Genomic DNA, 25,409 nt, shown 5'->3' on the forward strand with positions numbered 1-25,409 from the left:
GTACTCCCACTCAAAATGAGTAAAACCTTAGGGGAGATAAGTTTAAAATACGAGTTGAAAAAATAGTTTTATTATTTTATTATTTTTTAATCTTTTTACTCTAAAAATGATGAATCATCCCCCATGGTTGACAATTATCATCTTGAATCCTATTGGTTCTTATAAGCTTTATTTTGGTTGTACATTTTTCTTAGGAGGTCCATTTTAGACCTCAAAATTCCCCTAATGTTCCAAAAGTTGGTACTGAAAAAATAGATATGATCAGTTTTGGAACTCGTGTTGTCAGATATTGGATTTCCCCTTCAAATAAAAACCATTTAAATGCAGAAATTTTTGCATTCTTCAGTATATATAATTTTACATTTTCTTACACCCCGATATAGAATGTGTTTGGAATCTACAAAAGAAAAAAATATGCATATTAAAAGTTCCCATTTTTATAGGTCACAAGTACTTTTAAGGAATAAATTTTCATTTAAGATTTTAATACACTTTGCAGACTTGTATACTTTGATAAGTTGACAAGCATTCTTATTTGTGTGATTTTCCAAGTTAAATGGAGAATGAAAACAAGTTACGTGGAGAATGAAAAATAATAGATAATATTACACTTGCCACAGAATGGCAACTAATGACCCTTGACATCAGTTCCAGCTTGTTTCTGGGCAGAACAAAAGATCAATCTGCTCAACTAGCGATAGAATCAGAACCATATACTGCATAAAAGTCAACTTATTAAAAATGGTCTGATGCTGCAGTTGGTGTTCGCCTCTTACTGGTCTTGCTACCCTTAATATATGCAACACAAGACTCATCTTTAGCTTGTACAACCTTGATTATTACTAGTCCCTAAAACTTCTAATACATATCTGGACAATACAAGAGATAAATATTACAGTTAAAATTAACTGTATTGATCATTTAGTGAATAAGAACCTACCTTCAACATAATCCTCTGCTCCAAATACTGTAGATCCTGTTACCAGTGATTTCGATCCAACTTCAATAACGTAAATTAGAGAATGATTAGTAAAATCTGCAAATGCAAATAAACATAAGAAGAGAAAAGTAGCCTCTGAGAAAAATCCCTAATCAACAACAATATAAAAACTTTCATACCCACCTTGTAGACATTTGGAGTAACTGAAATGTTAGTTTATGATTCTTAGGTTGAAGGATATCTAGTGGCCTATAAACCACACAAATCATCACAATAGAGGCAACATTAGCATAATGAACTTGAGAAAGTTCATCCATTTCCTTACTCTATCTGCACACATTCTCCTTAGGTCTGAGATTTTATTGACTTGACTTTCTATAAAGATTTACCCACCAAAGTAGGGATTGGCTGACCATAATTAAGACCAATAATCACAAGCTAAAACACAATGTCATATTCATCTTGACTCGTAGATAAGCTTGCTGCAGCACAAGTAGGTTTTGAATATTCAACATATCACCTTTCTTATTCTCTTACATAACCACGCACTAGTGCACACATGCAAAGAATGTGCATTACTCAGGTAAATAAATAACGAAGTTCAATAACGAGGTGACAAAATGTTGCAATAAGCTAAAAATTGAAAAGTTTATTGGAAGCCAAGTTCAATTGTTGATCGCAGAAATGAAATTGGGCAAAATAAAACCCTAGTGTCAAGTAATGTTTAACAATACAAGATTAAGTCAAATACAAATCAAATTCACCATACTACTTATAATAGATATTGTACTAAATTAGAACTATTTCATCCAATTTATTAAAAAGATATGCTATATGATACCAACAATTAATTTGTTACAAAATATAGTATATAATGTTTAGATACTAGTGAAAGAGTTGCATTAAATACCATTCCAGTGCTTGTGTAAATACATATGGAAGTGAAATTTTGAATAAATTGTTTATTAGCATATTTTTCAAACATAAATGTTATTTTTTTAACAACAATTTGTGAATTTTACATTAAAACTTACCATCAAGCACTTAAGTGGGCGTGACACTTGGCAGTCCCTACTTGGCCCGATCTTGAACAACTAGGGCGTGACACTTGGCAGGCCCGATTTGGGCCAACTAGGCTGTGACACTTGGAAGGCCCTGGTTGGCCCGATCTCGAACAATGAGGGTGTGACACTTGACAGGCCCTGGTTGGCCGATTTCGAGCAAACAGGCATGATACTTGGCACACCCTGGCTGTATCGATCTCGGCCAACTAGGGTATGACACGTGGTAGTCCATGGTTGGACCAATTTCAGGAAAATAGGGTTCGACACTTGGTAGGACTTGGTTGGCCCGATCTCACCAACCAAGGCCTAACACTTGGTAGGCCCTAGTTGGCCCGATCTCGTCCAATCAGGGTGTGACACATGACAAGCCTTGGTTGAATTGATCTCGTCCAACTAGGGCTTGACACTTAACAATCCCTAGTTGGCCTGATCTCGGCCAACCGGGCCCTGACACTTGGCAGACCCCGGTAGGCTTGATCTCGTCAAACCAGAGCCTGACACTTGGGAGGCCTTGGTTGGCCTGATATTAGCTAAGAAATGCCTGAGACTTGGAAGGGATTGGCTGGCCCAATCATGGCCAACTAGAGTGTGAAACTTGGTAGTGCTTGGTTGGCATGATCTCGACTAACCAAGGCCTGACACTTGGAAGGGCCTGGTTGGCTTGACCTCGGCCAACCAGAGCATCACACTTAGCGGGCCCTGGTTGCCCTGATCTCGGTCAACCGGGGCATCACACTTCGCGGTCCTCGGTTGGCTTGATATGGGCTAACTAGGGTGTGACATTTGGTTGGCCCTAGTAGGCCCGCTCTGGGCCAACCAGGGCCTAACACTTGGCAAGCCCTAGTTGGCTCGATCTTGACCAACCACGACCTCACAATCAGCAGGCCCTGGTTGGCTTGATCTCAACCAACCAGGGCGTCACACTTGGTGGGCCTTGGTTGGCTTGATCTTGACCAACCAGGGCATCACATTTTGCGGGCCTTGGTTGGCCTAATCTTGACCAACTAGGGTGTCACACTTGGAGGGTGTTGGTTGGCCTAATCTCGACCAACAAGGGCGTCACACTTGGCAGGCCTTGGTTGGCCTGATCTCAACCAACCGGGGCATCACACTTAGCAAGCCCTAGTTGGATTGATTTGGGCCAACCAAGGCATGACACTTGGCAAGCACTGGTAGGTCAAATCTGGGCCAACTAGGGAATGACACTTGGTAGTCCTTGGTTAGCCCAATCTGGTCCAACCAAGGTGTGACACTTGGCACTCCCTAGTTTGCCCGATCTTAGCTAACCAGGGTGTGACACTTGGCATTCCCTTGTTAGCCAAACAGGGCATGAAACTTGTGCTAATATCGATGATAAACATGGGATATAGTAATGATGCTTTGGGCTAATACACCCTTCAAGGCATCAAAATCCTTTTAAGTGGTATCATCCTAATGAAAGGGAACCTTTTTTTTGAATAAATGAGTAAATCCTTTGGTAAGTTTTGCATAATTAGGAACGGAACTTCGTATAAAGTTATCCTTCCCTTGTAGGCATTTTAATTGAATGAGAGAAGAAGGAGCTAGCAAATCGAGGATTGCCTGGACTTTTAGGAGATCAATGCGGATTCCTTGTTTGGACAACGGAATCCTAGAAGTCAACCAAATTGAGCACGGAAGTTACATAAATGTGGGTTTAGTCGGACATTATAGTGTCGAATTCATAAGAATATTGCTCTAAGATGCATGGGATGGTCCTAATGACTCTTAGAGTGGGCAGGAAAATCATCAAGGTATGGTTAGACGATATGCTTAATATCGTGAAAAGCATAATTCATTGGCCGTTGTAAAGTTGCTCCTGCATTCTTAAGACCAAAAGGAACATTACGATAAGAAAACATACCTCGTGGAAAAATCAACGCAGTCTTATGCTAGTCAAATGAGAGTATGTTGATTTGATTGTAGCTAGAGAAGCCATCCATAAATGAGAAAATTTCACTCCCGGACAATCATCAACAATTTGGTCGATAAAAGGAGTTGGGTAGTTGTCCTTGGGACAAGCTTTATTAATATCCCGATAATCAGCACATACTCGGATCATACCCTATTTCTTCATCATGGGAACAATGTTTGAGATCCAATCGGTTAAAGGAACAAGATAAATAAAAACAACACACAAAAGTTTTCAACTTCTGCCTTAATCGCAAAAGATTTCTTAGGGTGAATCAGACGTAAACATTGTCTAATTCACTTGGCATTCGGATATGTTTTAATTTCATGCACGAAAATATTAGGATCAATGCCTGGTATCTTTTCGTATGTCCAAGCAAACACGTCACAAAATTCTTGGAAAAGGTCCTTGTAAATATTAATCTCATTTGGAGAGCAAGAAGCAACTATATGGACATTTTCAATAATTCCGGGCTAATTGAAATGTCGAGGGGAATAGTGTCCTCAATATTTTCCAGGTTTTTCTGAGAATTCACCTCAAAAATGGAGATGGGATTATGAGGTTGCTCAGTAAACTTGGGGGAGAAAAAGTCTTCAAAATTAATCTCAAGAGTATTGGGTTAAGGTAATAAAGACGAACGATGATGACTATTGTCCCAGGGTTTCTCATCTGACATCATGATCTCCATGATGCTTTTGTCGGTGGAAAAGTTGTTATCGAAAGGATCAAAATGTGAATTTAAACCTAAATCTTGAGAGGAATACTCAAACAAGTTCACTAAGTTATTGTTTTTAGAATTTGCTGAACAGGTAAGGTGAATAGCCTCATAAGCTATCTCAATGAGGCCAAGCAACATACAGTCACCAAAAGATTCAATGTTGGAACTGTCAAGCACTATCGAGGGATCATATGCAATAATAGTAGGCAAAATCATGTTGATAAGAGACACCGTAGAGGGAATATCAGAAGGAGGAAGTGCGTAATTTCCCATTAAGGATGAATCTTTTAATAATCCTACTCCAACATTTTCAAAAGGTAGTGGGGTCTTTCCCACAAGAGGGATGTTTCCAGTAGTCTGGGAACCAACGACAAAAAAGGCAAGTTGATTAATGGCGACAATGCTCCCCTGGTGGGGGAAGGCAATCATCTGAAAATAGGATGAGACTACAACTCCCATTGCATATATCCAAGTACGGCCCAGTAAGTGGTTGTAATATAACTGTCCATCGATGACATTGACTTCTACCAAGTCTATTTTCCCAGCTAATTCTACTGGCAAGGAATTAATATTTTCATAAGGTTTAAATCCTCTTCCATCAAAATATTTGAGTGTTGTCGGTGACTAAGTAAGGGAAGGAGAACCTAAATCTTTCCAACATGACATTAACATGATGCAAGAAGAGGCACCTTCGTCTATAATGGTGTGGAAGGCATTTTTTCCTCTAACCATGACTTGAATCATAAACGCAAGTTGGGTAAAATTTTTAGGTGTATAATTCTTGTGATTGAACACAACAAGACCTGAATATGAAGGATCTACTCCTCCAATGGCTGCTACTAACGATTTCCTCTAAGCGGGACAGTTCTACAAAACCTCGAGAGTAGACATAACTGAAGGAGAATGGGCTAAATCTTCAACTATATTATAGTTTTGTGCAGCTCTCACATGGGGGTTAAATGATGATTTACAACTCACCCCTTTGGGAGGTTTAATCGTTAGCTCAAGAGCATTTTTCTTGATTTGGAGAGGACCAGACATGGGTGGAGTAGAACTAGAAGGTTGATCAGTAGCCTTTCCAGTTGAAGGATTAAGATTACCATAATCTTTGTTTCTAGTGGCCACCGAGACATCTTTCTGACACATGAATACATTGGAAGTGTTTTGGGAATAAGAGGATATGTCTTGGGAAACCATTTTCGTCTCCTGCTAGGGGAAAGGATCTGTCAACACGAGAGGTGCAGTGGATGGAGCTTTCAAAAATCGATTGATTTCCACTTGATGTGGACAATCCTTGGTGAAATTCTCATCATTATAGATAAGACAAGGGTAACGAGGCTTATACTTCTCGTTAGGAGATTGATTCTTCTATTTATCCTATGGAGGGTTTTCCTTTTTGTTCTTACCTTTACCATTTTTCTTACTTCTAGGTTGCTGAGATTTTCCTTTGGTTTCTTGAACAACATTTATCTGGAAAGTACTCACAGGAGCAAGATTAGAGGGGCTATGATTGGTCACAGTTGGAGCATATTTCGAATTAGTTTGATTAGAAGATTTGCTCACTGACTGTTGATTAATGGAACCAATCACGACATCAACACCATGTGATTCCTTTGAAGGATCAAGAGGAACAATATCTGAAGGTCATGGAGTATTGGGTATCTTGTCATAGAGTGTGCCAGATTGAGTGTAAATTAAATCCAAATATTGAGCACGAGAAATGACTTGCTCTTAAGTAACAACTTCGTCGTTGGAAATGTATTCAATTATAAAAGGCAATAAGGATTTAATGAACCATTCTTCCAACAATTGATCAAGAATATAAGTTTTGACCAAATGACGTCGATGCATCCACTCATGTATGTGATTAGATATAGGAGTAGAGTCAGATTGATTTAGGAGGTCAAAAGCTCAGTACCAGTTTCGTAACAGATGGGTAATTGGAAATGGGTTAGAAACGTGGTTGCCAATGCATTAACGTTTTTAAATGAAGCTCTAGGCAATTAAACATACCACTTTGCAGCCAAACTAGTAAAAGTTCACTGGAAAAGTAACGAATGGAGTCCAACACCTAAGGAGTTCGACGAACACCATAAATGATAGGTCCTCTCTCCAAGCATCATTACTATATCCCATGATTATCATTGAGATTAGCACAAGGGTCCAACACTGTCAATAGAAGGCATCTACACTTGTGGTTTTGACACCGTCCCTGTTACAAGTCATTTTGTCACATCCAATCAAATGGCCTTGAAACATGATCAATCAACATCCATTGAAACTTTGCATTCATCCCCTTCAAAGGCAAGAGCATCCTCTCTCCAAAAGTTCCAAGAATTCTAGGTTAAACAACTCAAAACCCTAATTTTTGGACCCATCACACTTAGCCTTCACGCAAATTTCACTTTTGCAAGTTGGACTTGGAAAAAATTGCACTAACTAGCGCATGTTGCTTTCCCTACAAGTGCGATGGCCCTTGGAATTCGGTAAAAAAATTTTTAAAAAATTCTAATATTCTCTTTCTAGAAGCTTCCCAAGTGGTTTTAACTATGTACTGTTGGATTAGATCTTGAACTCCTACTCTTGAAGCCTTATCTCTTATCCCTATAACGTATCTTCCCTCTAAAGTGGGTTTAATTCCTAGAATGGTAAATCCCAAACCACCTCTTTTACCTTATAAATACACTACCTCCCATAGAGTCTAGGTTGGCTTTTGGAGACTCTTAGTTATGCCCTCATGTCGTTTCTTTGTGCCTAAGGATCCATTATCCATCCATGCATTTGAGTTGTGATTGAAGGCTTTCTTTGTGGCAAAGGAAGGACAAGATAATTGCGATACATCTACAAGTTCAAGATCTGAAAGGTTTGTATCTTCTCCTACATTCATTAATATAAAAAGTGCTTTGTTTTCCTATAATTATGTCTCATTTATGCATATGTAGAAAAATGCCTTCTTGACTCATTGTTTAAAGATGTTATTATATGTTATTTGTATATTTTGGTTCTCTTTCTTGTTTTAGTTGTTTTGCAGGTTCCACTTTTAGCATTTAGAGTTGGATTTGGAGCTTACAAGAAAGGAAAAGGGGAGAGCTTGCGTTGGATTCCAGGTAAGTCTTTCTTCCATATTCTAAAATTTCTAAGGAAAACATAAGTCATTTTGTCTCTGTTGTTTCTAGATTAGGCCACTAGAGCTAGGGAGTTTTCTTCTGTCCACAGAAGGAAATTATTCGTCAAACAACTTGGCAAACATACTAGGGAACAAGATGTTCCTTTAGTGGTTTCCTTTGCCTACTATTTTAGGACCTTTTGAAATTACTCAATTTGACTTGTTCAAACAGTTATCAGTCATAGGAAAGTATAATTATTAGTTTGCTAGGGTTTGTTTTTCATCTTTTGAGAAGAATCACCCCCAACGATTTTTTGTGTTGAGATAGAGCGACCTAGTGCACTTGTCTCTCTCTGTAAGTGTGATAAATAACACTAGTTATCATATATAGAATGTGATGGTCTTGTGTGAATTATTTTGATTCAATAATCTAGACGCATTTCATTTTTCATTGCATTTGAAAATTGAAAAGGAAAAGAAAAGAAAATTTTCATTTTCTTCATGCATTATGGCTTTGAATTGAATTGGAATTGTACATTTGAAGATCTTAATTAGGAAGTTCTTATTTGCTGCATCATTGTTTGAAACTCCTTCCTTCCCTTAGAAAGATCTTCACTGAACAAAAAATAGTTCTTTTAATCATGCTAGTTGCATTATAGGAAGTTTAGGTGAATTTATTTCATGAGACTTGAAACTAAAACTTTAATCAAGATCAACTTTAAAATTTATTCAAATAACCTAGGGAGCATTTGGAACATTAATTACACACATAGTGGTCTAATCTAGAAGACATGTTTCAGTGTCATTAAGCATAAGAGTTGTCGTTAGTTGTCAGAATTACATCCTGAGGATGGTTGGTTTTCCATGTACATTGGAGTATATTAGAACGTTCTTCCACGTCCCTTTGAGTATATAGGACTATGCTCCACGTACATTTGAGTATATTGGAACGCCCCCATCATACGGTTACGCATTAGAAAACACTACTATGGACTGTGCTTCCACGTACCTCTGGGTATATTTTGGAAGTCCCCAATAGGTTGCAATACTATGATAGGTAACTGAGTTGGCTGCCTTGTTAATTGTGGCACACCGAGCATATAATTCATGGAGATTGCTCGCATATACCAATAATGGTATATTACAATTCGCAGTGACTTGGTAATCACTTTTAGCTAGTTACCCCTTTCTATTTTTATTTGTGTCTTTATTTTTCTAAAATTAATTAATCCACCATGGAAGAACACCATGAACACCCTAGTCGTTCATGTAGAATGAAAATATTTCCTCCTCTACCTCCAAAGGAAACACCTAGTCATCGTAAGAACAAGAAAACACAAATTACCGAAACTAGTGCATCGAAAGCTACCCATTCTGGAACCACATCTGAGATTAATCAACAAGAACCCGAAACTAAATCTTTACAAAGTGGCAAGCTTGAAGTAGTTGAAACTGAAACTCTTTAGTCGTTAGAACATGAAATCATTGAACCTAAATTTGTATATTCAAACACTTTACAACCTAAGGATATACAACTTGAGGAACCACAAATAACTGAACCAACTACTCCAAGAACTTATTATTCTTTTTCTTTGCGTTTATCTCAACCACAACCTATGTTTTTGGGTCTTGGCGGAGAACCACTTCCACCTAGTCTTTTGAGTATTGAGGAAATTCCTCAGAAAGAGTCTTCTTGAACTCGATCTACTATAAAATTTGCAAAGACTCCTCTTTATCAAGCTTTTCCTTTTGGTAACCATGATACTCATTTAGAAGCTCCTTTACATCAAAATCCTCATTTTAATGCACCTTTGAACTTTCCTCGACAAATTCCTTTGAGAAGTATAATCATGTATGAGTCAACAATGATTTCTCAACCAATATATTCTATCATGAGTGAATGGAGCGAAGTTGCAACAACTTCTATGTTTCCCACTTCACCAGAAACTCACATGTATGGTGGTCCGTAAGTGCCACCTAGCTACCAATCATTGTCTGGAACCTTTCTTGGTGTCGACTATTCATTGGACTTCTCATTTACAATATTCATATGGAATACCATATGTTCCCTCCTTAACAGATGCCTCACGACCTATTCAACCTATTGCACCCAACCTCCTTTGGACCAACAATATGGTGTGTTTCTAAATGGATTAGGACACCAACAATGACCTTCTCTGTCCTATACTGGGTACCCTCCCCCTGGGGGGAAGTTGCCTCCGTTCACTCCTTATCCTTCAACTGGGGGGGAACCTATTGTTGAAATGTTCCCGTCTACTGGTCAAATGCTACAAGTTGGTGCTCCTCCCTGTTTGATTCATCTTCCTATGGGTGCCCCATTTCCAAGAATGATTGCTCCTCCTTGGAATCCTACCTTTCCTATTCAACCTGGTTTGGTATTAACTCAAATGTCGACCTCTCAACCGGCTTCATATATGCCTCAGGTTCCTACTTGTCAATATGTTCAATCCATACCTCAACCTACCTAATTTATGCTTCCAATGAGTCAACTTGTTTAGGCTGTATCCCAAATACAAACTAGTCAAACGGTACCGAAGATTTCTCAAATATTTTTTACCCAACTTATTCAAGGTGTATTACAAACCCCATTTAACCCACTTGGTCTAACTATTCCATAGATGCAAGTCAGACAACCTTCTCAAAGCATGCCATAGGTGTTAACCAATCATCCTAATATTGGAATGATGCAAATTCCATATGGGCAATCATTCCAAGGTATCCCACAAATTCCTGTTGGCCAAACAACTATACCACAAATAACTTATCAAGGTCAACAGATCTAAAGTCATCCTTTCTAATCTTACCAAGTTTTTCATGGAATTGGGCAACCTGGTCTCGATTATCCTGTTTATCAAACTCCTCCTTATCCCGACGGAATGCAAGTGTCCATAGCTCAAACCATTCCACCATATCCAGGATACCCTCCACCACCGGTTAACCTTTATGTATAAACTTCTACAAATCTAGCTTTGATACCATGTAGAATTTACTATAGATTTTTAAGCTCATGTAATTTACTAAACCACATGACAAGAATGTACTTCTACTTTCAACCAATGGAAGTGAATAGATCGATGAAAACAATATGAACAAGAAGAAGACAAATCAATGGCACGTAACACAATAAGTTTTCCTGGGGAAAGCCACTGCTCAAAACCTTGCCTATCTATATTGCATTAATCAGAAATCCAAGATGATAATACAATGCTTGTTCTCACAAGAACAATCCCTGCACAAGTATAATCAACTCTCAACTCATAAGCTAGCTCAAGCCAAATCCTTAGCCTATTTTGCAACTCTCCAAGACCCTATTTCCTTGTGCTCTTAGTCAAAGAATTTGGATGAATACAATATGCTCTGCTCAACCTTGAGCTCAACCTGCACAAGTGTTTCCTATCCTCTGCCTGATGACTTCCTTTGGCCAATACTTAGCCAAATTCGTAGCCTTCAAGCTCTTAATTCCTTAGAGAATTAGCCCGTATTTAAAGGGAAATCCTCACTTCATAATTGTGCAATCCAAACATAGGTCCTCAAATGATTGCATGCATGATATGTACAACTCGAAAAATCATACAACTGATAGTACATTGTCCTTGCACTCTAGTACCAACTGGGTCTTCCTCTAAACTGACATGCATGAGTTTCTCATGAGTGAATCTTCAGTTAGCTGGATTAGCACCTGAGGATGCACCAGTGCACCATCTCACTACTAATCCTCTACTAGTTCCTCCAACCGTTATAACTAGTTTAACTGTCTATAACTCAGTCAAACTGAGTTATCTAATTACAACTCAAATAAACTCATCCTGGACCCCTAAAATTTAGGGAGAACATATACATGACTTCATAAAGACTTCCAACTCGAAATTCCTAAGTTAACTAAGTCAACTTAAGTTAGTTAACTATTACAAGTTGCTATAAGAAAATAATTTTCAATTAATTCAAGGACAAATTAAATTGTAATTTCTGGATGTTATTTTTAACATTTCTTTTTGTTATTTTCAACACTCCCTCTCAACAAGAAAGGAATTTATCTCTATCCCAATCCTGAACCTTTGGAATGTTCTGCATGCAACACTTCTCTCTAGTGTTGTTTCTACAAAAACTCTTGAAACTAAAAAAGCATCCAACCTGAATCAGTATGATGCATCTGTCACCAAAGTCTCTGAATGCTACTGCCTCTAATGACTGAAAAATCCGCTCTTCTACTGACTCTGCCTTTCTGCACTGTTGTCAACTCTTCTTTGCACTCTTTAGTTATCTGACTACTCTAGCCTCTGTCACTCTGATCTTTGACTACATCAATCGCTATTGATTCCTACCGCTACTATGTACTTTGGGCTACCGTAGCAAGGTATGATCCATGAGATAAAACCTCTCAATGGACCCTACCCAATTTCAGCCCTCTTGGGACTATCACTTCACACCGCCCCACCTCACACTTGGAGGTATCGCTGCATGTGCTCCCTTTTCCCACTTGGCTTGAAATTCCACCCTACTGGAGGTCTCTACTTGAGTGGATACCTCCACTTGGTCTCCTCTTTGCTTCTCCAATTGTGGCTACTCCAAAATTGTCTGAGACTGCTTCCAAGGCTTCTTCTGGGGCTGCATGTTGAGAGGTAATTCACTCTCCCTCTCAACCACAAAGTCTCAAACCTTTGCCTTGCTCCTCAAATATTTGCATGCATCTTGTACCTCAAGAGCATACAATTTCTTGACCCATGAACCTATCTGTTTCACTTGTACCATGGTGATGTGTCTAAGGAAAACCTTTCCTTACTAAAAATCACATCATAGCCACAATCTTCCAATACCGTGACTGAAACAAGATTCTTCTTTAGTCCTAGAACATACATCACATTTGTGATCTTTAGAGGGGAGCCAAACCCCCTATGAAAGGTAACCTTACTGATCCCGGTAGCTCTATACCTCCCATCATCTCCAAACTCTATGCTCTGCTTGAGGTCTTTCTCCTCAAAATCACTAAAGAGATCTATGTTCCCCGTCATATGTAACGAGGCACTGCTGTCAAGATACCATACGCCTCCCATGACAGTGTTGGCCATGCATGCAATGAGAGTGAAATCAAGCTCGAATTATGAAGCTAGAGCTTCAGCTACTGCAGGCTCCTTCTTGCTTGCTTTCTTCTGTGGTCACTTTGTGGCATAGGGCCCATGCTTGTGACAATGAAAACACTTGAATTTCGATAATTCCATCTTCTTTTTTCCCACCTCGCCTTGGGACTTCTTTCCCTTGGCCTTTGTTTCCTAACTCGGTAAGGGAAAGTCCTCTTGTGCTTCCTTGGAAGAGGTCCCATCTCTGGTGTTCCGTCGAAACTCCTCTTTAGCAAATCCAACCATAGTCGTTCCCAACATGGTAGCTTCTCCCTCACATTGACATATTCCTGATAACTATGCCAACTCTTGGGAAGTCCTAGAAGAGCTAGGCTCACCATATCATCCTCAGCAATAGTGATTCCAACACTTCCAAGCTCATCTTGACAATGAGTGAACTTGGTCAATTAATTTGGAATTGATTCACTCACCTCCATCTTGATTTTTCGAAGTTTGTCCTTCAGCGCCAAATTCCTATGGTCACTGTTGTTCTGAAATAGGTATGTCAATGCTTTCCACATAGCATACAAAGTTTCCTTGCCATGAAGACTTGAGACAATGTGGTCTTGAACTCCCTCAAGGATAATTTGCCTCGCTCTTTCCACACACTTCTTCCATTCGGCCAGATATTTAGCATCAGATTTTGGTGGCTTCAGAATGTCTTTATCAATGAATTCCTTAAAGACATTATCCTCCAACATGACCTCCATCCTATCCTTCCAGACTATATAATTCGAGCTTCCATACAAGGCATAATCGATCCACAAATTGTAGAATGCCATCTGCTGATCCTAAAGTGTGTAATGCAAATTCAAATTTCACTTGTAACCCTGAACTCAAAAACTTTGAAATCTCCTCTAGTATGCTTTCTTAAGCTCCAATACCATGTAGAAATTTCTACATATCTAGCTCTGAGACCATGTATAATTTCCTGTAGATTCAGAAGCTCATGCAATTTACTAAAGCATAGGACACGGATCTACTTATACTTTCAACCAGTGGAAGCCAATAGATTGATGAAAACAATATGAACAAGTAGAAGACAAATCAATGGAACATAACAAAATAATTTTTCCTGGGGAAATCCACTGCTCAAAACCCCGCCTATATGTATTGCATTAATCAGAAATCCAAGATGATAATACAATGATTGTTATCACAAGAACAATCCCTGCACAAGTATAATCAACTCTCAACTCACAAGCTAGCTCAAGCCAAATCCTTAGCCTATTCTACAACTCTCCAAGCCCTTATTTCCTTGCGTTCTTGGTCAAAGAATTTGGAATAATACAATATGCTCTGCTCAACCTTGAGCTCAACTTGCACAAGTATTTCCCATCCTCTGTCTGATGACTTCCTTTGGCCAATACTTAGCTAAATTCCTAGCCTTCAAGATCCTAATTCCTTGCAAAATTCATTATAGAATTAGCCCGTATTTAAAGGGAAATCCTCACTTCATAATTGCGCAATCCAAACATAGGTCCTCAACTGATTGCATGCATGACCTGTACAACTCGAAAAATCATACAACTGATAGTACATTGTCCCTACACTCTAGTCTCAACTGGGTCTTTCTATGAAATTACATGCATGAGTTTCTCATGAGTGAATCTTCAGTTTGAGTAGCACTTGAGGATGCACCAGTTCACCAACTCACTACTAATCCTCTACTTGTTCCTCCAATCGTTAGAACTAGTTTAACTGCCTATAACTCAGTCAAACTGAGTTATCTAATTACAACTCAAATAAACTCATCCTCTAAAACTTAGGGAGAACATATAAATGACTTCAGAAAGACTTCCAACTTGAAATTACTAAGTTAACTAAGTCAACTTAAGTTAGTTAACTATTACAAGTTGCTATGAGAAAATAATTTACAAATTAATTCACAATTTAATTCAAGGACAAATTAAATTGGAATTTTTGGATGTTATTTTTAACATTTCTTGTTGCTATTTTCAACACTTTATCCACAAGTTCAACCTCCTCAAATGGAATTTAATAGGAAATTACTATTAATTTCAAGGTTAGAGTTAGCAGATCTCTCCTGGTTATCGAATGATCTAATTGTCATTCTCTTAGGTGGTCGATTATTCCAACCAAATTTTCGAGTGACATTTTGAAGTTTAATGGAAACCCTGGAGAAGATCCATAAAATCACGTCATGACCTAATTTATGGTGTTCATCAAACTCCTTAGATGATGACTCCATTTGTTTACAACTTTTCCAACGAACTCTTACTAATTCGACAGCTAAGTTGTATGTTGAATTACCTAGAGCCTTATTTAACAACTTTGATGCATTGGAAACCACGTTAGAAACCTCTTGAGGTGCAAACCTCTTTTAGAGTGAAAAGAGATTTGATCCTTCTCAGGGCTTGGTAGATTCATAGTTAAAATGGATCTAGGTTGATTTAATTATTAGCTTTTAAATAAGCCACATTAGAAAACAATACCCGTTAAAATTTTAACGTTACAAGATCTCTACCATACTGAGTCCTAGAATTTTTTGTTTTTGTTTTTTTTTTTTGATTTTTTTTGATGGAATAAAAATGTTAAACATTACAAAATATTTAACACACTGGGTTGGAGAGCTCCTCTCTGGACAATAAACATTACAACATCTGCATCATACTCGACTAGAAAGCACCTCTTCGCCCAATAAGTTTATTTTGGATTTTTGTTAGAGTGTAATTTTTATAAAGGAAAAATGTAAAATGAGTCTGTATATTTGGTTTATAATAATATGGATTTGTATATGTTATAGTGAGTGATATTTATCAAATGAAAATGTGCAAATGGATTATATGTGACCTTTTGATATTATTACGTGTTATATGATATTTGCAAAACAATTTATCTCGTTAATGAAGATGAAATTATATTCATACATCTTATAATAAATATCAACTTTTAATTAACACAAGTTTAATAGTATGGTTGAAAGGTAATGTTTTTTACATTTTATATCTATCTATCTATCTATATATATATATATATATATATATATATATCTATATATGTATGTATATTTTAATATCAAAGGAGAATTATAATATTTTACAATAGTTAAATATTATGCTTAATTGATGCCTAAAAATTCAAATCTATTGATCAAATGTTCAACTTACTTCACTTAGATCCCATGTGGCCATATTCCTACACCTATAACTGTTGAATAGAGAGAGATATTGACTCTATGCAATGTTGACTTATAAAATTGATGATGAAAATGAAGTTCATGCTCAATGGAACTTAATGGTGGACTTATATATTGAGTTGTCAAATGAATTTAACCATACATGTGGTCATCATATCTTTTCTAACCACAAACCACAACTTGCTCCCAAACATTGAGGTCAAGAGGGGGTGCACTTATCAACACTATCCATAAGTTTTAAAACTCAGTGAAAATAAAACAACATGTGTCATCTCCTTACTTCTCCCAATGCGGTTTCAAGTGTATAGTTTAAAATCAACAAGAATGGAGGTTTATAGTTGGTCAAGCAAAGTGTTATATTTAACCCTCGCAAAAGAGGACATCATCATGGTTACATAGACGAGTTGGACATAAGCCAATGGAACAAGCTTTTATCTTTTATTATTATCTACTTCCATCTTGGTATTCATTGATGGCAATAAATGTTTTTTATTAACTAAACATTTTAAGGGGAGTCATGAATCTAATATTATGCAGTCACACAAAACACAATAGTTTTCTTAACATAATTGCCTACACATGTATTCCATGGAGCTTGAGCAACTCTCATTCATGAGAACCTGTACAAATAATTCTTATATATGATGACAAAACTGACATAATTCTTAAAAGTTTAAAATTCTTGTTAAAAGAAAACCAATATTTAACTAATTGAAAACTCTTGGCATCATGTAATTTGATCCATCACATGTTAAGGTTCCTGCCATACAATAATATTCTTAAAAGTTAATTAAAACATTCGTCATATCTTTATGAGGAATGAAACTTCATGTTGAGAAAAAGGGGAAATACTATACATTTTGGCATCTTCCCCTTTCTTACTACAAGTCTTCAACGATTAACTATTATAAATGAGGTATAATTTCCTAAAAGAAGAAAATGTCACTTTTCAATGTCAAAATGTTATTGGACTTTGTAAACAATAATATATGGGATTTTTGTTTAATAATAAATCAACCGTATAATATTCCATTTATATTATTAGAGTGTATAAGACTATTTTTTATTATGTGTGAGGCATGTTATAAAGTGTTTAAAATTTTGTGGAGAACTAATTCCTAAAGGAAATATTTTAGTGATGGAGTTTACAAAATTTTCAAGTTTTTTTTTTTAATAAAAATTTAGAGGTGAATCAAAACAAATTATTGCAATGCAATGAATAAAATAGAGTTGAAGTGTTGAGTAATTTTATTGATATGAAATATTTGAAGCAAAGTGGGTATTAACATAGACAAATATACAACCATAAAAAGAACCCTTAACAAGCCAATGAGTGTTGAACTAGAACATATCTAGTCTTGTAGATATGAAATCTACACCTACCCTCTTGTTATTGCAATTGTGTTTCCTAGACCTGGTTTTGATGTACTCAAAGCTTCATTCCTAACCAATGTATTCACAATCTTCTTGTAAGGATCCTTGATTGTGGCTCCTTCTTTTGCTTGTTATTCAAAATAAAATTTAAATCTCCCAGATTAATCTTATTAAGAGGATTTGATATAACAACAAATTCTTTTAACAAAGTACCTATAGTTATAATTTTCCATGTAATTATTTGGGGCATATGAATTTGTTATTTGAGAGGTGAAATTGACAATGAATTACCTAAAAACTCAATCTAATTTATAAAGATATAATAACATTATAAACATATGGTACAATGATATGATATAATTGCATGACATCATGAGATACATTTATCTTACATTATAATAAATTCAACACCCCTTAATCTTAGTTCTTTTGAAATCCTTCTTATGAATCTTAGAATTTTGTTTATTTCTGGAAGGAGAAGAGTTAGTGTAAGATTTTGTTTTTTAATTAAATATTTTAGACTCTTTATTCTTTCTTGGTCCACCAGGGCCCTTAAACTCCCTTGATAATAACTTCATGATTTTGGGGTTTGATTATTTTCTTCACTATTTTTTCTTACTATTTCACATTTTCCATGAGCCTTGATTTTATTTACTTCAAGTTCCATAGTTTCATATTTCTTTGCTTTTATCCTAGGATTTTTATGCTACCTTTCATATTCTCTCAAAGAAGATGGGGCAATCTAAGACAATCAAATAGGGTGAAAGAAAATGGCAAAGGAAGATTCCATCCCTTCATAGGAGAGCTATGGATTTTTCCATCATTAGTTGCGTTTCTTAGCAAGCCTTTGTGAGAGTGTCATGAAATGGTTACTTACCAACATTTTTTGTATGGGAACAATATTTGCTAGGATGAATTTCCCCTTCTTACTCATTTTAATGTGTTGGTTTGTTTTATCAATTATCAATTCTTTCATCTTATATTTTTTAAAGTCCTTTGTATTTCCCTAGATTCATTTTCTCAACACCTCATACTTATTCTGAATACATAATACGTCATGAATTTTTCCACTAGATTATGTATAAGTTTGTCGTTTGCCTTTTGTGGACTTCTAACTTTTTTTAAGCCATCTCCTTCTTCATTTTAGGACCTAGTTTAGGTTGTCATATTCTCCATATAGAATCAGTGGAAAGTGTTTGTACTCATTACAAAAGTCACATTTAAAACATATTCGCTCATAATCAAGTTTTTAGACATGTATCTAAGATCTTATTTGAATTTTAATCACAAATAAGCCACTTTCATAAATATACTTCAATAAACATTTGAGTGCATGCATATGTCCATAATGGCTTCAGATATGTTTATGTATTTTCCAAACATGTTTCTTGTTTGGGATAAGGTTGTTCAATCCATGGTTGTTGTTAGGAAACCAACTCACAAAAAGATAGAAAAGATAGATCAACGCCTTAGAATTCAGCCTCTTCGAGGGGGCAACCTCCTTTACATTACACAAATGAACAATTCTTGGATGATTCAAATGAAAATACCTCCTTTCTATATATAGGAGTCTAAGGGGTCATAATACAATCATAGCCGACATAACAATAATAATGTAACTACACAATAATAACAATAGTGGGCTTTTATGGGGCACAATAATAACAATATGGGGACTACCTGGGCACAACAATATAATAAGGGGGTTGTACTAATAACAATAAGGGGTTACACTAGTAGTATAGGGACCTAACATGCCCCTCTCCTTCAAAAAGTGTTGTCCTCAACACTTGAGTAGTTCTTGATGCTCCTGTATAAAATTATTGTCCTCCCATGTGGAACCTTCAGTTGGTAAGTTCTTCCACTTGATGAGATACTCTGAAATTGATCGATTTCGTAGCTATCCGGTTCTTGTTTCTGTGACTGCTCCAGGCTCCAATATCTTTTTTCCTTCCTCGTCAAGTTCTGGCAATATTGTTTGAACTGGGATCTTCTGCAACTTTTGAATGAGTGGCCACACTTCTTCGTCCTTCTTCCATTCATACCTTGTTTTGTTTATCTAATCTGGTTGGATAATAGAAATGGCACACAACAATGCTTCCACATCCTCATCCTTTCTTGAGAGTGCATCTGCCACAACATTTTGCTTCCATTTTTTGTAGATGATTTCAAAGTCATAACCCAACATCTTTGTGACCCATTTTTATTGCTCTTTAGAGGATAATTTTTGTTCTAGAAAGTATTTGATACTATCATGATCCGTTTTTACCTTGAAGTGTCTTCCCATTAGGTAGGTCACCATTTCTTAAGTGTGTGTAGTATTGCCAACATTTCCTTCTCATAAATAACTTCCTTGAGGGACAATTGTTTGTATGTATGTAACCATAAAAATACTCAATCGCCTACATCAAAACTTCTTTCATTTCGATGTTGATCTGCCTATTGTTTCATTCAATTCTGCACCAAAGTGGCATTATCCTTTAAAAGTTGGAGAACTTGTTGTTGATGCTCGATGTGATCTTTCACTGCTTGAATCTTTTTCTTCTTGATATGTCCTTCTATATTTAGAGTTTGAGGAGTGGTAATTTCTTCCAGTGCATTACAAGATATGGTCGGATTCATTTCTTGATGCTCTATGTGATCTTTCACTTCTTGAGCATTTCTCTTCTTAATATGTCCTTCTATCTTAAGATTTTGAGGAGTAGTAATTATTTCCAATGCTTTACAAGATGTGGTCGAATTCATTTCTTCTTTCGCCAAGGTTGGTTCCTGGTGTATATACTCTTCTTTTGATGTTTCTTGATCCTTTTCTTCCTCCTCTCCACAATCAATGTAAAATAATTTCTTCTCAGCACACTTATGACCTTTAATGTATTTTTTTATCACAATTGTAACAAAGCCCTTTTTCTCTTTTTTCTTCCAATTATTGTGGTGTAACCCTTGTAGGTTGTGGAAGGCTAGGAGAAACAACACTTCCATCTTTATAGTTGTGAGGGGTAGACTTCCTTGTTGCCATAATTTTTCTTTCCACTTCGTAACAAAACCCTTTTTCTCTTTTTTCTTCCAATTGTTGTGGTGTTGTTCTAAAGAAGGTGTTTCTCGTTGTATCCTCATAATGCGCTATAATTTCCTCCGTGAAATTGATCATGTAACAAGTGCTTTACGAGAACAAATCCCTTTATACCATAAAAATTAATCTTGTTCTAAATATGAAGATGCAATACATACCTTTTGTAACAGTGGTACACCATGTAGATCAAAATATTTCTCCATCTGTAGTATCCAATTTACCAGATCCTTGCCATCAAACTTCCTCATCTCAAGTTTTCTTGATTTTAGGAGATCGATCTTGAAATGACTGTAACTCTGTAATTTCAGATCTCCATGTTCTGAAATTTATTCTTGTGGTATCTCTCTGAGTTCTATTTCTAACCCCGCAAGTGTGATTAGAATTTGATTATCCAAGAAAGAGTTATGCCAAATCTCCCACGGTGACCTGGTTATAGACTAGTTCAGTAGAGCGAACTTGTACGACGTGCCATGTCTCACTGTTTTTACCTTAGTACCTAAAATTGATATATAGAAAACTACAGGCAATACTCTTTCTGAAACTTCTTATGAAATTTCAATCTGATACTCAGAACAAACGTTATGACAATTTTCCCAAGGTGACCTGTTTGGAATGTAATTCGGGGGTCTGCAAAAACCCTCACTTCCTCAGATTATATATCCAAGAATATAGTGATACAAGATCTAAAATCCAGAGCCAAGGTTTAGACCGATTTCGTCTCAAATGGTTTTTTTTTTAGCTTTTGAAACTTCGTAGCGAAAGAGTTATAGCGAAAATTCCACGATGACCTGTTTTAGATGAAATTCTAGAGCTTGAAAAAACCCTAACTTCCTCAGATCATATCTCCGAAAATATAGCGCGAAAATATTTGAAATTTAGATGTGAGGTTTAGAACGATTTCTTCTCAAATGGGTTTTTTTTTGTAGATTCTAAAACTTTGTAGTGAAACAGTTATAGTGAAAATTCCACGATGACCTGTTTGAGGCAGTGAAACCCTAGAATCCACAGCTCTGACACCAAATGTTAGGAAACCAGCTCACAAAAATATAGAAAAGATAGATCAACGCCTTAGAATTCAGCGTCTTCGAGGGGGAAACCTCCTTTACATTACACAAATGAACAATTCTTGCATGATTCAAATGAAAATACCTCCTTTCTATATATAGGAGTCTAAGAGGTCATAATACAATCAGAGCCGACATAACAATAATAATGTAACTACACAATTATAACAATAGTGGGCTTCTATGGGGCACAATAATAACAATATGGGGACTACCTAGGCACAACAATATAATAAGGGGGTTGTACTAATAACAATAAGGGGTTACACTAGTAGTATAGGGACCTAACAGTTGTAAAGGAAGAAAGGTAGTCTGAGATGAATTATTTGGGACTTCTTCTTCAAGGTCGAAATCCAATGGCTAACTTTTTTGGTAAAACCCATACCTTATTTACTTTACCAAAGAAGGGAATTTATGCAAAAAAATGGGCATTGGTTTAAGAAATCTCACATGTAGGCACATTAGTCCTTCTCTTCTCTTTTCTTGACAAACAAAATGGTTGATTTACCTGTTTAGTATGGTTATTTCTTTCTTTTTGCAATAAATATAATCATAACATTTAAGGTTTCTATTTCGTACCTCGCAGGATGGGATTAAGAAGAGAAGGGGATTAAATCATTATTCCCTTACATAAAAAGAATATAAAAATAGTAAAAAATAATGTAAAAAAAGCTGGAAAATTTAAAATTGAAAGTTATATTAATATAAAATAATATATAATAGTTATGATAAGTTTTATCACCTTCTAGTGAATTACCTTGATTGTAACTTTTTCAGTCGCTAGGGAAAACCCTATCCATCGACAACCTTTGAAAGTTTTTGAAGAACCCTTTCTGGCAGTATATCTTCATCCCCTTGTGTCAGTTGAAGGACTTGTGTACCCTTCCTAGAGAAGGGACATCATTAGCACTATATTGTGGTTTTTTTCTCATTAGTGTTATATTTGGTTGTAATCACTTCCTCAAACCTACATTGAAGGTCCATAATCACCATGGAGTTTCTCGATAACCATAAGGAAGAACCCTATGCTACTATGTTTAGATATTTTGTTGGTGGAAAATGCCTAAATAAGAGTAAGTTTGTGAAAAGAGTTGAAGCCATCCCTGAGTTGGATATTCCTCTAAAGTTGAAGAGGAAAGCCATAATGTTTCACAAGGAAGAACTTATTGAAACATTTACAAGAATTTTTTGCACCCTAAAGAAGTGCAAGTATGGATCTCAAAGCACCAAGCTATTGTCCCATTTCAAATCTATGGTTATTATTGTGGCCAAGATTATTATTTGTTTTTATTTGACAATTAGGAAGAAAAAGATAAAATATTCAAATCAAGTCCCTACTTCATCAATTCCAAGCAATAGTTCCTTACCCACCAAACCTTGGACTTGGATTCATTTGTGGAAATATCAAATATCCTACTGTGAGTGAGATTTCCACATTTCCCAATCCTTTTATAAGACAAAGATTCTCTTAAATCCAAAGGAAAGAATTTGGGTCATTATATAAATCAAGCTTATCTTAGAAGGAATATTTACTCTTGTGCTAGAATTTGGTTAGAAATAGATCTAGAAAAGGGTATGCCAAAGGCAATCCAATTCAATATGGAGGGTTGGAGCTATGAATAGACCCTTGATGATGAATAAATTCTCTTTAGGTGTAACTCCTGTCATGATTATGGTCACCTTGTAAAAGGTTGTTAAAAAATCCAAAGAACAAGACATCATTTGAAGTAGCGCCTTGTTTCGTTAAACAAAGAACATGAGTCATATAAAAAAGTATCTAGAAGGTATAAGAAGCGATAGCCCAAGGGATATTTGTGTGCAAAAATACCTCAGAACCGACAACATATTTGGTGTACTTGAGCAAGAATATGAGGAAAATGAAATGGTGGAAATAAATAAAATTGATCCACCAAATCAAGAGAACCCACTAGAATCGAAGCCCATGAGGACCAACTAGAAGTGGTAGAGGAAATTCCAAAGACTCGATCAACGTATTCAATAAAAATCTCATATATTTCAGTATCAAACAATTTGAAGGCATCTACACTTGTGGTTCTAACACCCTTCCTATTACAGGTCATTTTGTCACATCCAATCAAATGGCCTTGAAACTGGATTAATCAACACCCATTGACACTTTTCATCCATCCCCTGCAAAGCCAAGAGCATCATCTCTATAAAATTTCCAAGAATTATGGGTTAAATAAATAAAAACCCTAATTTTTGGACCCATCGCACTTAACCTTCATGCAAACTGCACTATTGCAAGTTGTACATAGAGAAACAACACTGATCAATGCATGTTGCTTTCAATGCAAGTGTGATGGCCCATGGAATTCGGTAAAAATAAAAAATAATTTCGAATCTTCTCTTTCTAGAAGCTTTCCGAGTGGTTTTAACTATTTACTGTTTGATTACATCTCGAACTCCTACTCTTGAGGTCTTATCTCTTATCCATAGAACTTATCCTCGCTCTAATGTGGATCTAAGTCCTAGAAGGTAAGTCCCAAACAACCTCTTTTACCCTATAAATTCACTGCCTCCCATAGAGTATGGGTTGGCTTTTGGAGACTCTTAGTTATGCCCTCATGTTGTTGCTTGACTAAGGATTCATTATCCATCCATGCACTTGAGTTTTGATTGAAGGATTTCTTTGTGGCAAAGGAAGGACAATATAGTTGGGAGACATCTACAAGGTCAAGATCTGAAAGGGTTGCATCTTCTCCTACATTCATTAATATAAAAATTGCTTTGTTTTCCTATATTTATGTCTCATTTATGCATATGTAGATCAATGCATTCTTGACTTATTGTTTAGAGAAGTTAGTATATGTTATTTGTATATTTTGGTTCTCTTGCTTGTTTTAGTTGTTTTGCAGGTTCCAGTGTTGACATTTGGAGTTGGAGCTGGAGCTTACAAGAAAGGAGAAGAGGAGAGCTTGTGTTGGATTTCAGGTAAGCCTTTCTTCCATATTCTAAACTCTCTAAGGAAAACATAAGCCCTTTTGTCTATGTTGTTTCTAGATCAAGCCACTAGATCTAGAGAGTTTTATTTTGTCCACAAAAAGAAATTATTCGTCAAACAACTTGGTGACCATACTGGGGAATGATATGTTCCTTTAGTGGTTTCCTTTGCCTAGTCTTTTAGGACCTTTGAAAATGACTCATTTTGAATTGTTTAGACAATTATTAGTCTTGGGAAAGTATACTCTTGAGCTTGGTTGGGTTTGTTTTTTGCCTTTTGAGTATAATCAACCCTAACACAATTTTTGTTTTGAGGCAGAGTGACCCAACCCACTTGTATCTCTTTGTAAGTGTGACGACTCGCATTGGTTGTGATATGTAGACTGTGATGGTCCTGTAGGATGCACATATTTTCATTTTTATGCCTTGCTCTCAGTTATTTTTTGATTGCAGTGATTTTTCGTGAGTCTCTCAACTGGTCAATGTCTCTATAATGCCAAAAATACGTTTAAATTTGAGTGTGATTGCCTTTTGATGAGAGTTTGCTTGTTTTTGTTTCTTCTTGTCAATTAGGATTTTTTATCACTTCGCTTGATTGTTGGTTTGATACAATATTTTCATATTACGTTTCAGTTTGTGTGAATTATTTTAATTCAATAATCCGGTCGCATTTCATTTTTCATTGCATATGAAAATTGAAAAGGAAAATAAAATAAAAAAATTCATTTTCTTCATGCATTAGGGCTTTGAATTTAATTGGAATAGCACATTTGAATATCTTAATTAAGAAGTTCTTGTTTGCTGCATCATTGTTTGAAAATTCTTCCTTCCCTTAGATAGATCTTTATTGAATGAAAAAGAGTTATTTTAATCATGCTAGTTTC

Source organism: Pinus tabuliformis, chromosome 5_1, assembly GCF_031772625.1.
Source record: "Pinus tabuliformis cultivar Carrire ecotype Pingquan chromosome 5_1, CPIR1, whole genome shotgun sequence".
Taxonomy (NCBI): Eukaryota; Viridiplantae; Streptophyta; class Pinopsida; order Pinales; family Pinaceae; genus Pinus; species Pinus tabuliformis.